We start from the raw sequence: 14,114 nt of genomic DNA, 5'->3' as shown, positions 1-14,114 counted from the left end.
ACAACGTAACGATAGAAAAGTTTTACTTCAACCAAAAAAAATAATAAATAAATAAATTAACGTGCTCGTAAAAAAACAGTATATGTTTCAAAATTACTAAATACGGCTACACTTGTATATAGCATCACATTATAGGCAAGGTGTTCAGACTGTATACCATAGCTTCACAAAGTGTACTCAGTACTCAATGAGGACACGCGTGACTGATGGCGGTAGTCAATGCAACCCGCAGGTGTGTGCATAATATCTGAATTGAGCGATGTGAAGCAATGTTCAATATCTTTTCCCGTGTGACCGTACAGCCAGATACACAGGTTAATGTTTACGATGTTCATCCTTAATTCGGAGATATTTTATCAAGGTAGTCATATGACCCATGGTTATACACGGGTATCATCCTAGTGTGAAGCAGATTTAAGCGACTGACTGCCCATAACAATGTCAACATACCGGCCTAACAATGTCAACATACCGGCCTCGCCAACCGGTAAAGCTTCCCATTCATCAAGGTTGTAAAAGAGGCCATGGCCACGTTCTTGGGTCTGATTTTCGACTCCCATTTAACCTTTCTTCCGCATATCAAATCCCTAAATACAAAATGCCTGAAGGCACTTGATTATTGAAAGTCGTTTCTAATTCAAAGTGGGGAGGGGACCAAACTACCCTCCTACACCTATATAGATCACTGGTCCGCTCGAAGTTTGATTATGGCTCCGTCATATATGGTGGAGCCTGTAAAAGCAACCTAAAACTATTAGATTCTGTCCACCACCAAGGTCTGAGACTTTGTCTTGGGTCATTCAGAACATCGCCTGTTAACAGTCTCTACGTCGAGGCAGATGAAACCATCTCTTACCCAACGCCGTATAAAATTATCATTACAATATATTACCAAACTATATTCTAACGAGTCTAATCCTGTATTTCACTGCATCTTTAATCCTCTTTATGAGGATTTGTACAACAAGAAATCTTCTCTTGTTCCGCCTCTTGGGCTCATGATTAAGCCATTCATTACTGCTGCCGGCATTGAGCTGGAAAATATATCTCCTTCCCGTCTTCTTTCTTCTCCTCCTTGGCAATTGGTTAGGCCACAAGTAGACCTAACACTCACTAAATTTAAAAAATCTGAAACTAATGTCTTACAATGTAAACAAGAATATAATCAATTAAAAAGTAAATATAATACATATAAATCCTTATTTACAGATGGGTCCAAGGATGGTGGCGCGGTTGCTTGTGCCACTGTCATTGGGTCCAAAACAATATCTTCCAGATTACCCAATGACAGTTCAATTTTCACAGCAGAAGCAAACGCAATACTAACAGCTCTTAAATATATAAATAGACACCCTAAATATAAACAATATATAATATTTTCAGACTCTCTTTCTTGCCTTCAGGCGATTAAAAATATTTCTTGTAAACATCCACTTTTAATAGAAATTATAGAATTATATAATGATCTTGCAACTGGCCAATACGACATCGTCCTCTGTTGGTATTCAGCCACGTTGGCATTTCTGTGAATACGATGGCCGATTTTGCTGCAGCACTCAACAAATCTGTGACACCACTTCTGATCCCATACTCTGATTACAAAGCTAGCATTAGAACTTACATCCGTGATCTGATGCAAAAGAAGTGGGATGCCCAAGTAGGTATCAATAAATTACATGCAATAAAACCAACCATCGGTTACACCTACTTGGGTTGTCAGTCCAGATTTGAAGAGGTCATCATACGACGATGTCGTATTGGCCACACAAGATATACTCATGTGTACCTATTCAAAGGTGAGGATCCTCCGTTTTGTATCCCTTGTGTCCCCATGGTCCCTATTATGGTGATCTACCTTCAGTTGTTGGCAATCTATAGCCCGGTTTTATATTGTATTGTCAACTATTGTTAAACTGTTTTAGATTGAATTACTAGTTTTAAATTATTCTCTGTGATAATCTAGTTATTTTACTGTCCTTCGTAGGCAGGCTTTTATAATTTACTATTACCTACTATGTGTACCAATTAATTGTTCTCGTCACGATATGGCTGAAATATTGCCGATGTGACGTTAAATCTTAACTCACTCACTCACTTGTATCCCTTGTGATGAGAGAACCACGGTCAAACATGTCCTGCTTGACTGTGTTGAATTCTCCATCATAAAGGATAGATATTTTAATGTCAAAACAGTAAAGGACCTTTTTAGTAATGTTAATTATCATTTAATCATTGATTTTTTAAAAGATATAGATCTGTTAAATGAATTTTGATATATGTTTTGTAAATAGATAAGGTTTTATAATCGGTAGTTTAGATTATCAACTTCGATTGTTAGTGGCTGTACCCACAAAGGGGGTTGAAGTAGTGTAAAATTATTGTCCTCCTGAGAGGGTACGTAAGTCCCAACACATTTAGAGTAAATTTAGGCTTGCCACGTTTTTAATCGTAGAATATGTGTGCTTTTAATTTATGGCTAGATTTCTCTTCTGTCGCCAATGGCTGAAGGGATGGTCTAAATCCAACTAGGGTCCATGCAGGTAGCAAAAGTAATTTAAGTCCCCATGGTCCCTGGTATGGTGATCTAACTTCAGTTATTGGCGATTTATAGCCCATTTCTATACTGTATTGTTTTTCCCCTATAGTTAAAACGTTTTAGATTTAATTACTAGTTTTACATACATATCTGTGATATTCCAGTTGTTTTATAATCGGTAGTTTAGATTATCAACTTCGATTGTTAGTGGCTGTACCCTCAAAGGGGGTTGAAGTATTGTAAATTATTGTCCTCCTGAGAGGGTACGTAAGTCCCAACACATTTAGAGTAAATTTAGGCTTGCCACGTTTTTAATCGTAGAATATGTTTGCTTTTAATTTATGGCTAGATTTCTCTTCTGTCGCCAATGGCTGAAGGGATGGTCTAAATCCAACTAGGGTCCATGCAGGTAGCAAAAGTAATTTAAGTCCCCATGGTCCCTGGTATGGTGATCTAACTTCAGTTATTGGCGATTTATAGCCCATTTTTATACTGTATTGTTTTTCCCCTATAGTTAAAACGTTTTAGATTTAATTACTAGTTTTACATACATATCTGTGATATTCTAGTTGTTTTACTGTCCTTCGTCGGCAGTTTTTTTTTAATATACATATATTTCATTTCAATATCAAATGTTCTCGTCACGATATGGCTGAAATATTGCCGATGTGACGTTAAATATTAACTCACTCACTCTGAGGATCATCATGATCAACATGATCATTATCAAGCAGCATCGCCACCCCAAAATCTACTCTTCCCAAAAATTAACGCAAAGCCAGAATTTCATTGGATGTTTCAAAGACATGTGCTACATGAACTATAAATGAAAGAAATTTGAAATGTTTAACATATATACAAAATCAACCGGGACTTTATTGAGTTTCATCGAATGTACCAACTGCACATTTGTTGTCACGTACAGTTAGTAACGCGTGTGACGTCGTGAGAGATGGCTGCACACATCATGATACTTTCTCCACCAAATCTGTCAACTTCCTGTGTGCAATTTGCTGCGAAGCGTTCACCTCTTCGGCGGTAGACACGGGCCCTTCCATCCTGTTTGCAGAGCATACCGTACGTGTCTCCATCGTCCCTGAGGCTAGGCCCTGTGGGCTCGACACCATTGCAGTCGTAGTTGGCGATGCTGCCTGGTCAAAATCACGCCTCTATCAGGACGGGCTTGTCGCAACCCTGCCTCTCGTAGACGATTCCGGACAGTCTGATCCGGGATCCTGCGCAGTCCCGGTACTGAGGATGCAGTGGTGGCAGCAGTTGTCGTCCTTTGACGTACGTGGCGCAACCGGATGTAGCCTCGATATGCTGCTAAGGGAGATATTTAAAAAACCTCGCAACCACTGATCTGGACTCGCCTGCTTGCAATCGTCCGGTGGCGTTGTTCCTCTGAGCTTCGTTCAGTCTTGGCATGATGAAATCTGTGCTGAGACTTTTAACCGAAGTGAAGCTAAATCGAGAACCCTGCACTTTTATAGTGCTTGTTGTGCCTTTTGCACGTGCATACCATGCCTTTGCGTAAGTGGCTCGAAACGACAGTTACGTTCTTGCGATTTTTCACTTTCACCCACCTGTGTACAAAGTCATCGATTTCCATAAGATTCTTTCGATTAACATGCATTTTGTAAGCTCCACAGCATATTTAGCGTTCGTAACAATAAGTTTCCACATATCTAAATTTATAAGAATTTTTCACTTTCGCTTTACTTTTGTGAAGAGTATATGTATGTTCTGACGTGTCCCGTGAACTGAAATGAATGTAAGATCTGCGAGACTAATTAGTGTTTAAAACACTAGCCTTGCACTCAAAACAGGGGAGTCGTGTCACAAACACAAACCCCCGTCTTAACCGGAGGTTGTTTTTTCTGTAAATAACAATTGTAGGACCAATATGGAGATGTACATGTAACGCTAATGTATACGTGCGATAGGTCTTTCAATGTCTTTCATTCATATAATATATGGTTTTGATTTGTACTCCCAGTTGAATCAGTTTTGTCTCACATTCGAGATTGTGTATACTCTAGCGTTGACGGTATATGTTCAATGAAATCCCCGGACTGTAAAGTCTAAAAGATCGACAGCTGACAGGAGAATGACTAGCTATAGTAACCACTAAAACTGTGATATTGATTCAACTCACGTATGTCGGAGCCCTAGCTTCCCGTTCCACAAGAAGGTTCCGTGATAAATTATTACTTTTTACCGCAGGCGTTTAGGGATTGTGACATCTGAAATATTGTCGCGCATGTGTGGCATTTTAATTGCCAGAACAGAGTCTTGTATACTATACAATCTATAATAATCAGTGATGTACATATGTCAACGTGAACATTCAAAGCAGAACATATGAGATTAGGTGAATGGATGCTGATAAAGATAGTCTAGCGGTTTATTGTCCTTCTGTTCACAATTACCTGAACCAAGCATGAGTTAACGCATGATACTGTATTGCACTGGAACAGAGACTGTCAACCTTGTTCCAGTGTCATTCTCTGACAAGAAGATTGGTTTAATGTGCGAGTATCCTGACAATAACTCTCACAGCTTCCTTCAGTGTCATTTTAGAAGTTTCGAAGTGCAATAATGACAAATGTGTTGGCTAAAAATTCTTCTATTTCGGGAATGCGACGTTTCGATACAGATGTTTATACCCGGGTCTAGTAGGTATGTAACATGGGGAGAGGATGCGCGTGTGCAGAATGTCACCCAAAAAATACAGTTTGTAACTTTGAAAACTTTGTGATTGCAAAATGTAACTTAGTCCAAGATCATCTAAAATGTTTTTTAAAGAATTGTTAACAAAGTATGTTTGCATCTCTCTAATATATTTTCGTCGTACTACAGCTTGCTCTTGATGAGAGTTAATTTTGATATTTTTCCAGATCGTAATATTGCCCCCAAACATACAGTTCTAGATTTAACTAGATGTTTTAGATATCTGTGTAAGGTAAAAGACTTCAAAAACGGAGTTGTACATTTTCAACGGTATATTTTCGAAGCCCAAAATCTCTCAGCCGTACAAAAGTGTTGATACAGCCACACTGTCAAAAAGGCGCTGTTGTCAACCAACAGAGAGATGAATTTCCGCCCTGGCCTTCGTTGCCTAATCTACTTGATTTTGTTTTGCAATAGTAAATTTCGAAAGCTTTTGCAGGTGATACCGAGTGGCTTGACTAATTTAAAGTTTATGTATATAACCACGTTTGGATCCTCCAAATATCTTCACTTTAGCCTAAGACACATTAACCTTAAGTCTCCATTTATCACAATACCTAATGAATGAATCTAACAAATTTTGTGAATGCTGCCTGTTTGCACCCAGGGGGACTGCACCATCTGAATACAATAGCAAAAATAACGTAATGATATTCTCAATTCTATCATCACATTCACTTGGCTTTAATTTGAACGCCAATACATTTAAAAATGCGGCAATACCAGAACATGAAACACATGTTTTTATGTGTTTTGTTTTATGTTATTAATTACCGTCAACATTTTCCAGTGCCATTATATTGAACTAGCATCTGCCAAAGTTCTGAACGCCAGACTATATGCAATGTTTTTTGAAACTCAGTTAAGGCACAGAATAGTTTCTTTTTCCTTGTTTTTGAAAGTACTGCTAAGCCAACTAAGGCGAACGTATCGTTAGTATCCTTTTCCAAATCCTGTATAAGCTTCGGTTGACAATGTTTCATTCGACAAGCGAATATTTTTTTGTAAGCGAATATTTGGGATAGAGGTTAAACGATATGCCCAAACAGCCCAGAGGTGTAATTTGTCTGCAGTTTTCAGGCATTCGGGGGCTTCACTTGGTTTGGTTTTATTTACAGGCTTGATTACACCTATCTGTAATTTTTCTGGAAAATTATGAACTGACCATATACATCAATAAATATATGAATAATAGTTGAAATACACTCATCAATAGCTGTGTTGTTTGCCCGACATGCTGGTGTAAGTTGTGTCTTGCAAGACGGTAACGCTCGTGCCCGCTTTCCACAGTGAGTGTGCACATCCCTCAAATTATTATTAGCAGATGGATACGGATCATTCCGCGCCCTGAACGAATTTCATATCTGTTTTGCCTTTCAACCCCCGGAATCTGTTTCAATAGATACGCGAGACTTGTGTTTATGTTTCAAATTAGAACGGTTTTGCATGTACAACAATATATGGCATGTTCAACAAAAAGTGAGTGAGTGAGTGAGTATGGTTTTACGCCGCTCTTAGCAATATTCCAGCAATATCACGGCGGGGACACCTGAAATGGGCTTCACACCTTTACCCATGTGGGGAATCGAACCCGGGTCTTCGGCGTGACGAGCGAAGGCTTTAAACCACTAGGCTACCCCACAAAGTAACATTATCTATAAATATAACAATATAAATATTACAAAGCCCACTTACCCGATTTGAAGTGATGACTGCGTTGTTGGACGATCAGCGTTGTTGGACGATCTTTGTCGCCTGTTCCATTAAATTGTTAACACATTCGTGACGCAACTCAAGTTTGCAGTCACGATGCGGTTAATCGTTATATAAGAAAAAGCGCGAGTTGACGTGCAACTGGACACATCGTGAGTAATTGTGTCATAAGACTGTTGAAACTATATATAAATATGACAGCTTCTATTTTCATCAGAAAATTTTATTTGCATATTTGGAATGCTTATATGTTGAAAGTGAAACATGCTTTATGTGAGGTGAGAAGTTGAGGTAAAGTTTAAGTCACGTCGCCATGATGTGACTAAAATAAATTCATATTTATTGTAAGATTCGGGTTTTAGATCACCAGGAACAAAAGTTAGGACAGCATGCTGAGGGACTGTCAACAGGATTTAAACCTAAACTTCCTCTGACGTAATAGTAGCAGAAATGTGCACAATATGTCGACACAGTTATATCTTACACGCCAACTGAACAAGTCACCAAGATATATGGACAGTGCTATGTTCTACAGTTATATTCAAGGCAAGAGTCGTTCCTAATTTCATCAAATCAAAATGACAAATATTCTACTTTTCAAACATTGGTAGATTTAATATTCCGTGAATGATGTGGATGTAAGATGTAAGGATTTTACAGTACTTCAAACCCCGTCGAGGGCATAGCCATCAACAATCACAGGTATAATCAATTCCTACCAAACTGTATGATATATAATATGACTTAGTTAACACGTCTCAATTTAAATCTGGAAACCCAATTTTCTAGAAACTCTCCCCACTGTGACCAGTTTCCAATAAAGGATTTGAACAAATTGAATATGCCCCTAGTGTACAGTACACAACCCTGTGCACTTAAAAGAACCCACGAATCCGTTGGTATTTGACCAGATGATGGCCACATGAATACGTGCAAACACCTAGTTGCGGGTACAGCAACGTGCAGTGAACATGGACAAAGTACTGTGACTATGTGTCCCAGTCCACCCAGCTGTGAATGGGTACCTCGTTAGGATGAGAAAGCCACAATAACTCGGTGCGCCTAGTGGCCTCAAGAGTTGTATACTCCACAGGGAGTTGAGATTGATAATGCGATGTGCCGTTGAGATTGACATCCAATGATCGAGGGGACAAAAATACCAGCGCCGTGAGCATGCACTAGTGCGTGGATATGTGCGCTATATAAATATCCTACAAGAATAATAAAATAATAATGGATATATGATAAGCTGGGAAAAATGAAAACAAACTTCTTGTTAAAATGTCACGCCGAAGGCCCGGGTTCGATTCCCCACATGGGCACAATGTGTTAAGCCCATTTCTGGTGTCCCCCGCCGTGATATTGCTGGAATATTGCTAAAAGCGGCGTAAAACTCAACTCAGTCAGTCAGTCAGTCTTGTTAAAATTCAATTAATGTATACTACCTCTCCCATGGGTGATTTATGTTCGCTCAAATCACGGGGCGGTGGGGAAGCCTAGTGGTTAAAGCGTTCGCTTGTCACTCCAAAGACCCGGGTTCGATTTCCCAAATGGGTACAATGTGTGAAGCCCATTTCTGGTGTACCCAGTCGTGTTATTGCTGGAGTATTGCTAAAAACTGAACTCGCTCACTCGCTCAAATTGCACTACATGTATTTGAGGTTGCAAACTAATGAATGTGTCTCTATGAGTATCATATGCATATGTTGCATATACCTCTGTTTGAAACATTATTATTATTATATATATATATATGTCGGGGGCGGGGCTGATGGACCGTCGTAGCGATTGGTTTTCGATGATAATGCCACCAAATCAGAGGCATTCAACTACTTGACGTCACCAAAAGATACGGTGCCGTAACGGTTGGTTCATTGTCCATTCGGGCGGCGTGAGTCACGCTCTTTGTCTCTAATATTAGCGTCCTTAGCCGTTTGAAACAAATCGATATGAACACGAGTCGCATTTGGTTTCCGATCATAATTCCACCAAAGGAGAACGGAAGAGCGATTTCACGCTGTAAACGTTCGTAACGTCCCTACGCTATCTTCATAAGCGTCGTCAACGTTTTACAGCATTGTAAATGGGGGTTCTGTATAACAGGTCCCCTGAGAGCATGATTTTGGGCTAATTCAACTCCCAGCGGTGGTTTAAAAAAAGAGGGTAGTGTGTCTCCAGAGACATTATTGGAGGTGTCTTGTTTATTTAGGGGGTAATGCAACGGTGTCCATAGCCATAAGTCGTGACGCCATCAACAACCATCGTTTCGTATCCATGGGTGATAAGGATGTTTTGTTTATGGTTATCCTGTAGATCCTCTGATTATCACTTCTCAACGCATTCATTTCGTGTTTGAACGCGCGGGTCTCAAATAGGGCCTGTTTGAATTGATCGTGCTAGACATGGAAAAACTAGGTTTTCCTAGTCCTAGACATGTGGAAAATCTGGGTTTCCTAGCCCCAGGCATGTCGGAAAATGGGATTTCCATATAGACATATGGGAAGCATGGGATATATATACCCAGAAAAAAATTCCTATGCCACCAAAATGAGATTTGTCTCCAGACCAGATCCAAGAAATCCGCGCCCTTCGCGGTGTGCCCCCAGCAGGTCAAACAGCGCTTCGGTATCCGGTCCACAAGGCTCTACGAACTATGGCGAGAGCCCTCCCACAAAACCGTATTGTCTGCAGGAGAACCATCGACCAACACCCTCTTGCCCGCTAGTGAGATAGCTCCGAATCTGACGTCGCCCACCATCCAGGACTTCTACAAAAAAGGTTGGGGAGGATCGCGGCCCGTGCGGGGCAAACCACGACTATGTTGTTTTTTCGTGCGGAGCAAACCACGACTATGTTGATCCACATCTTGTCTAGGCTGTACGACGACGACGACGATTCCACTCTCAACGAACTCCAAGAGGAAATAGAAAGCGTAGAGGAGGAACAAGAAGAGACCCGTCTCGATATCCAGAAGATGGGACAGATGCTAGAATCGGCCCAAATGTGGACTTACCTTTCGCTAGCCGCTGTGTTTGTCTGAAAGGTCGCCCACACGACCTTGAAGCACTGCACACCGGGAAACACACCGGCCAACATACAGGCCAACATACAGGCCGACATACAGGCCAACATACAGGCCGACATACAGGCCAACATACAGGCCGACGAGAAGACAGAAAGTATGTGTGTTTTTGTGTGTATACGTTTTTGGTTCCTTTGTATTTGTATTTGTCTCTATTTTGGTTGTTGAAACTCACTTGCCTGGCTTGATTTCTCTATACCTGACCTATTTTCTATACAATGCTGTGTGTTTGCAGTGGCTTAGGATGGAATATGCGTGGGCGTTTAACATCCATTTAGAGATCAGCGTGTCCTAGGTGTATACATCTATGATGGCATTGGGAACGTATTATTGTAAATGTGCATTACTGGGTAATGGTTTGAACGCGAATTGAGATGTAGAGACTAAATCAGTCAATTCTGTTAAGACAGCCTCTAGAAGTAAGTTTTTTTTAAATCTGCTTAGCTGTATGTTGGTTCGACATGTCGCGCTGTGATCATTTCTCTAATACACCTAAGAGATTCGTTAACAAAGTGGTATGCACAGGCAGTGATTTGGTTGATTGTATATTGTTTTGTGTTGAGCTGTCAGTTTGTATGGTATGTGTGAATGAGGACATTGAAATCAAACTGAACTTAACATTATTCCATGGTCAATATCGCAATGTTGGTGACATCGTAGTACACGGAAATTTGTTTCACATTTTTGATAATACCCTCTTTTATGCAGATAAAACTATTAAAAAATGAACGAGTAATGTCATGCTTATCTCAGAGTGAGGGAAGATAATTTATATAGTGTTTCTTACCAAATTAGATATTTCTATTTCGTCCGAACAGAATTCACAAATTACGTATGGTGTGTGTGTGTGTGTGTGTGTGTGTGTGTGTGTGTGCGCATGTGTGTGTGTGTGTGCGTGTGCGTGCGTGCGTGCGTGTGCATACACTCATATATAACTTCAAAATTGATAGTTATTAAAAATTAGGCCGTTTATACATTAAACAGCAGGCGACTGCAGATTTGTCTGTAGTTTTCAGGCATTCGGGAGCTTCACTTGGTTTGGTTTTATTTATGGGCTAAACTGTTGTCATATTAGTGGTAATAATTCCTGAGCATTAGAGACCAGATTGGCTTGCTTATTTTGGAATTTAATGCTTTTCATAAATTAGAATCTCACAAACTATTTCTCTCTGGAATCATCTGTGTTATGAACTTGTGTAGTGATTTCTCTTGAAAATATTTAACGTGATCTAAAATGAATAATGTATTAAACATTCAGTCACCTTTTATTGTAAATGACCAAATTAATTAGTTACACTATGATTTATTTAGGAAGGGATTCATTTGTTTTTGTTTTTTTGCATCAAACTGCCCGTGTGTGAAGAACATGACCAATTGTCTATTAACATTTTCATGATAGTTCGTGAAAACACCAATTGCATAACTCCATCTCTGAGCACAATCCCAAACGACCGATCCCCTGTGGCAGGTGGTAATTAGAGAATGTATTCTTCTATAATACGACTACTGGCAAGAGTTCACTTTTATGACAAGTAATAAACCCATAAACCCTGTCCAGTCAGTCAGTGGGTCCGGTAAATTTTATTTAATCCATGTAACGTAGGTGTATGTAATTTGTATTTAAACGAAAAGTGACAAGGGGAAAAAATTAAATTACTATGTCAAAGTTGAACACATTTACACACGTGGAGCAGCAGTGAGAAAAAAAAAAGAACCCGGTTCTCCACTGGATTCTGTGCCACCGACGTCCGCGAAAAAACTGGTTCAATCGACACTACAGCTTGATTTACCAGAAGTGTTTTCGTTTGGGTCTTGCAGTACGCCGAGATGAACGACGCAAACCAATATGGCGACCCCCACACAAAAACAGAGCGGGACAAGTCACGGTGACCAGACCCTAGACCACTCATACCCGTCCACACTGTTTAATTTCATCAATGATGCTTCGATGGATGTCATCACTACGAAACTGAGTAATGCAGCAGGAGTTCAGGGAATCGTTTGTGACTGTGGCTTAGGAAGCACTGAACGACATAGTACAGGATGTTTTGGCCTCTCTCAAGCAGGAGGTACGTGATTTGAGAGACGAACTCCACCTCAAGACTGACGAGCTGGAACAGTACAGTCGGATGAACTCTTTGAGGATATCAGGAAACAAGGAACCCAAGTGGGGAGGGGAGGACGAAATATTGAGCAAGTTGTGCTGGATGTGCTTAAGGATGTGCACTCGGATATTTCACCTACAGATATTGACAGGTGCCACCGGGTGGGCAAGAAACAGCGAGGACAGAACAGGAGCATAATGGTGAAGTTTGTTAGTTATTGGGACGGAAACAAAGTGACAAAGTCAACAAGGTCAAAGGAAAAAAGAGACAACATCTACTTCAACGAGGATCTGACAAAGCACAGAAATCACTTGTTTAAGCTCGCCAGAGATCTGAAGAAGGAGCAGAGGATATATTCCACCTGGACATACGATGGCAGATTGTATATCTGTGAACAGATGGAAGGACTCATACGTGTCATTCAAAGTGAATCTGACAAGTATAAGCGTCAGTAGTATTTTAAAGATCACATATACTCTATGGGGGTACAAATACATAAATCACTAATTGGCATCGTTATAAATGAAACCCTGTCACTAAAACTATTCATTTCGATCTTTAATTAACTTTCTGACACCAGTGCACAATTCTGACCCGCGAACGAAATTTCAACCAATCAGAGGGGCGCGTCCCCGTGACGTAATGTGAGGAATAGATATGAGGGCCGATGTAGAATTCATGTACATTTCAGGGGGTAAATTATCTTGTTCACAGGTTTGTTTTAACCTGAAATCGTGACAATTGTTGTTAAAAAATGAAAACTATATGTTCTCACAATCTGTTGTCATTTAATCTTGTCACCTGCTTTGCCTAAGCAAGCTTCCGAGTTTAACTTGTTTTCATAGACGATTCTGTCAAAATCGCTCGGCGTCGCTGGGCCTTATTTGTTCGAGCCAGACGTGAGTGATAGTGAAAACGATGATCAGCCTCGCTCATCACGGTTACGGTTAATTTCTTCAACCTAAACAATGCGACAATAGTAAGGGTGGATGCCCATCAGATGCCGTTATTTGAAAAAAAGCCCGCTAGTTCTTGTCTGATTGTAATAAAGTATCAAAGCAGTGTGGGCTTTATCAGGTTTTCTAATGCCTGGATGGTATAATGACTGATCCAAATTGATCCCATTTCTGTGTTTTTTTACCTCGATATTTAATCATGTCATGTAAAAATACGACGTCCATTACGTATGATATTAAAATTGACATTTGATTTATTCGAATCCGTAAACAAAACAACCCCACTTTGCCATTGCTAGAACAATCTGGACATTTACTTAGGTAAATAGGTACATACAGAGTAGTATATACAATGGGGGTTCTGGACCAGTTCCAACCAAAGCCTCTGCAAAGCCTTATTTCACAAGTAAGGCTTTGGTCGGACCCTTAGCTCTTGCTACCATTACCCCTACTATGAAAAAGTTTGGGACGATAGCGGGATACGAACGCACCTCCTAGCCGCGCCACTGAGCTACCGGGGGCTTGGCTGGAATGTGTTGGTATCCTGGGATTGCACCATCCAATACTGGGCTGCGTCTAACGTGCCGCTATGGCACTATGCCATGTTTACCTCGATGAAACAGTTTAATGTGAATCGCCTATGATCTCTTTGGTGTTTGTAATAAAGGCTTGCCGGGCTTTTTTCACCCCTTGTTCTATGTACTTTTTTTCTCGTCCTCGCTGATAGTAGACTTACGAGACTTGGATCGAATCTCTTGTTTCATTTTGTTATATTTTGTGAGTTCAGAGAGGATTGAACGAAATTCCTCCTCTGAGATCTTACTGTCAGTGAGTGCAGTGGAAATACGCTCACTTACTGTGTTCAGCTTTGCTTCAGCCAGAACTCTGATCTCGTCGTGTTTCAATGCCTTACGATGCAGTCTGCGTGATGCCAACTTAAGCGCCAACCCTAACACCCCTACCACCCCAGCTGTTATTTCAATACCTAG

General features: G+C 40.4%; 1 protein-coding gene across 2 annotated transcripts in view; it reads right to left on the bottom strand.

Annotated features, from left to right (window-relative positions):
• The window catches only part of LOC124290716 (uncharacterized serine-rich protein C215.13-like), an 83,172-nt gene extending 76,105 nt beyond the window's left edge, over positions 1-7,067 (bottom strand). For both annotated transcript variants that reach the window (XM_046727520.1, XM_046727521.1), the window contains exon 1: positions 6,965-7,067. The gene's annotated coding sequence lies outside the window, so the exon portion shown is untranslated. The remainder of the gene's footprint in view (positions 1-6,964) is intronic.
• Positions 7,068-14,114: the final 7,047 nt, after the last annotated feature.

This window comes from Haliotis rubra, unplaced genomic scaffold (genome assembly GCF_003918875.1).
Source record: "Haliotis rubra isolate DU_JTF1 unplaced genomic scaffold, ASM391887v1 Scf471, whole genome shotgun sequence".
Taxonomy (NCBI): Eukaryota; Metazoa; Mollusca; class Gastropoda; order Lepetellida; family Haliotidae; genus Haliotis; species Haliotis rubra.
Note: the sequence above shows the minus strand (reverse complement) of the source record. Positions and strands in the feature narration are given on the sequence as shown.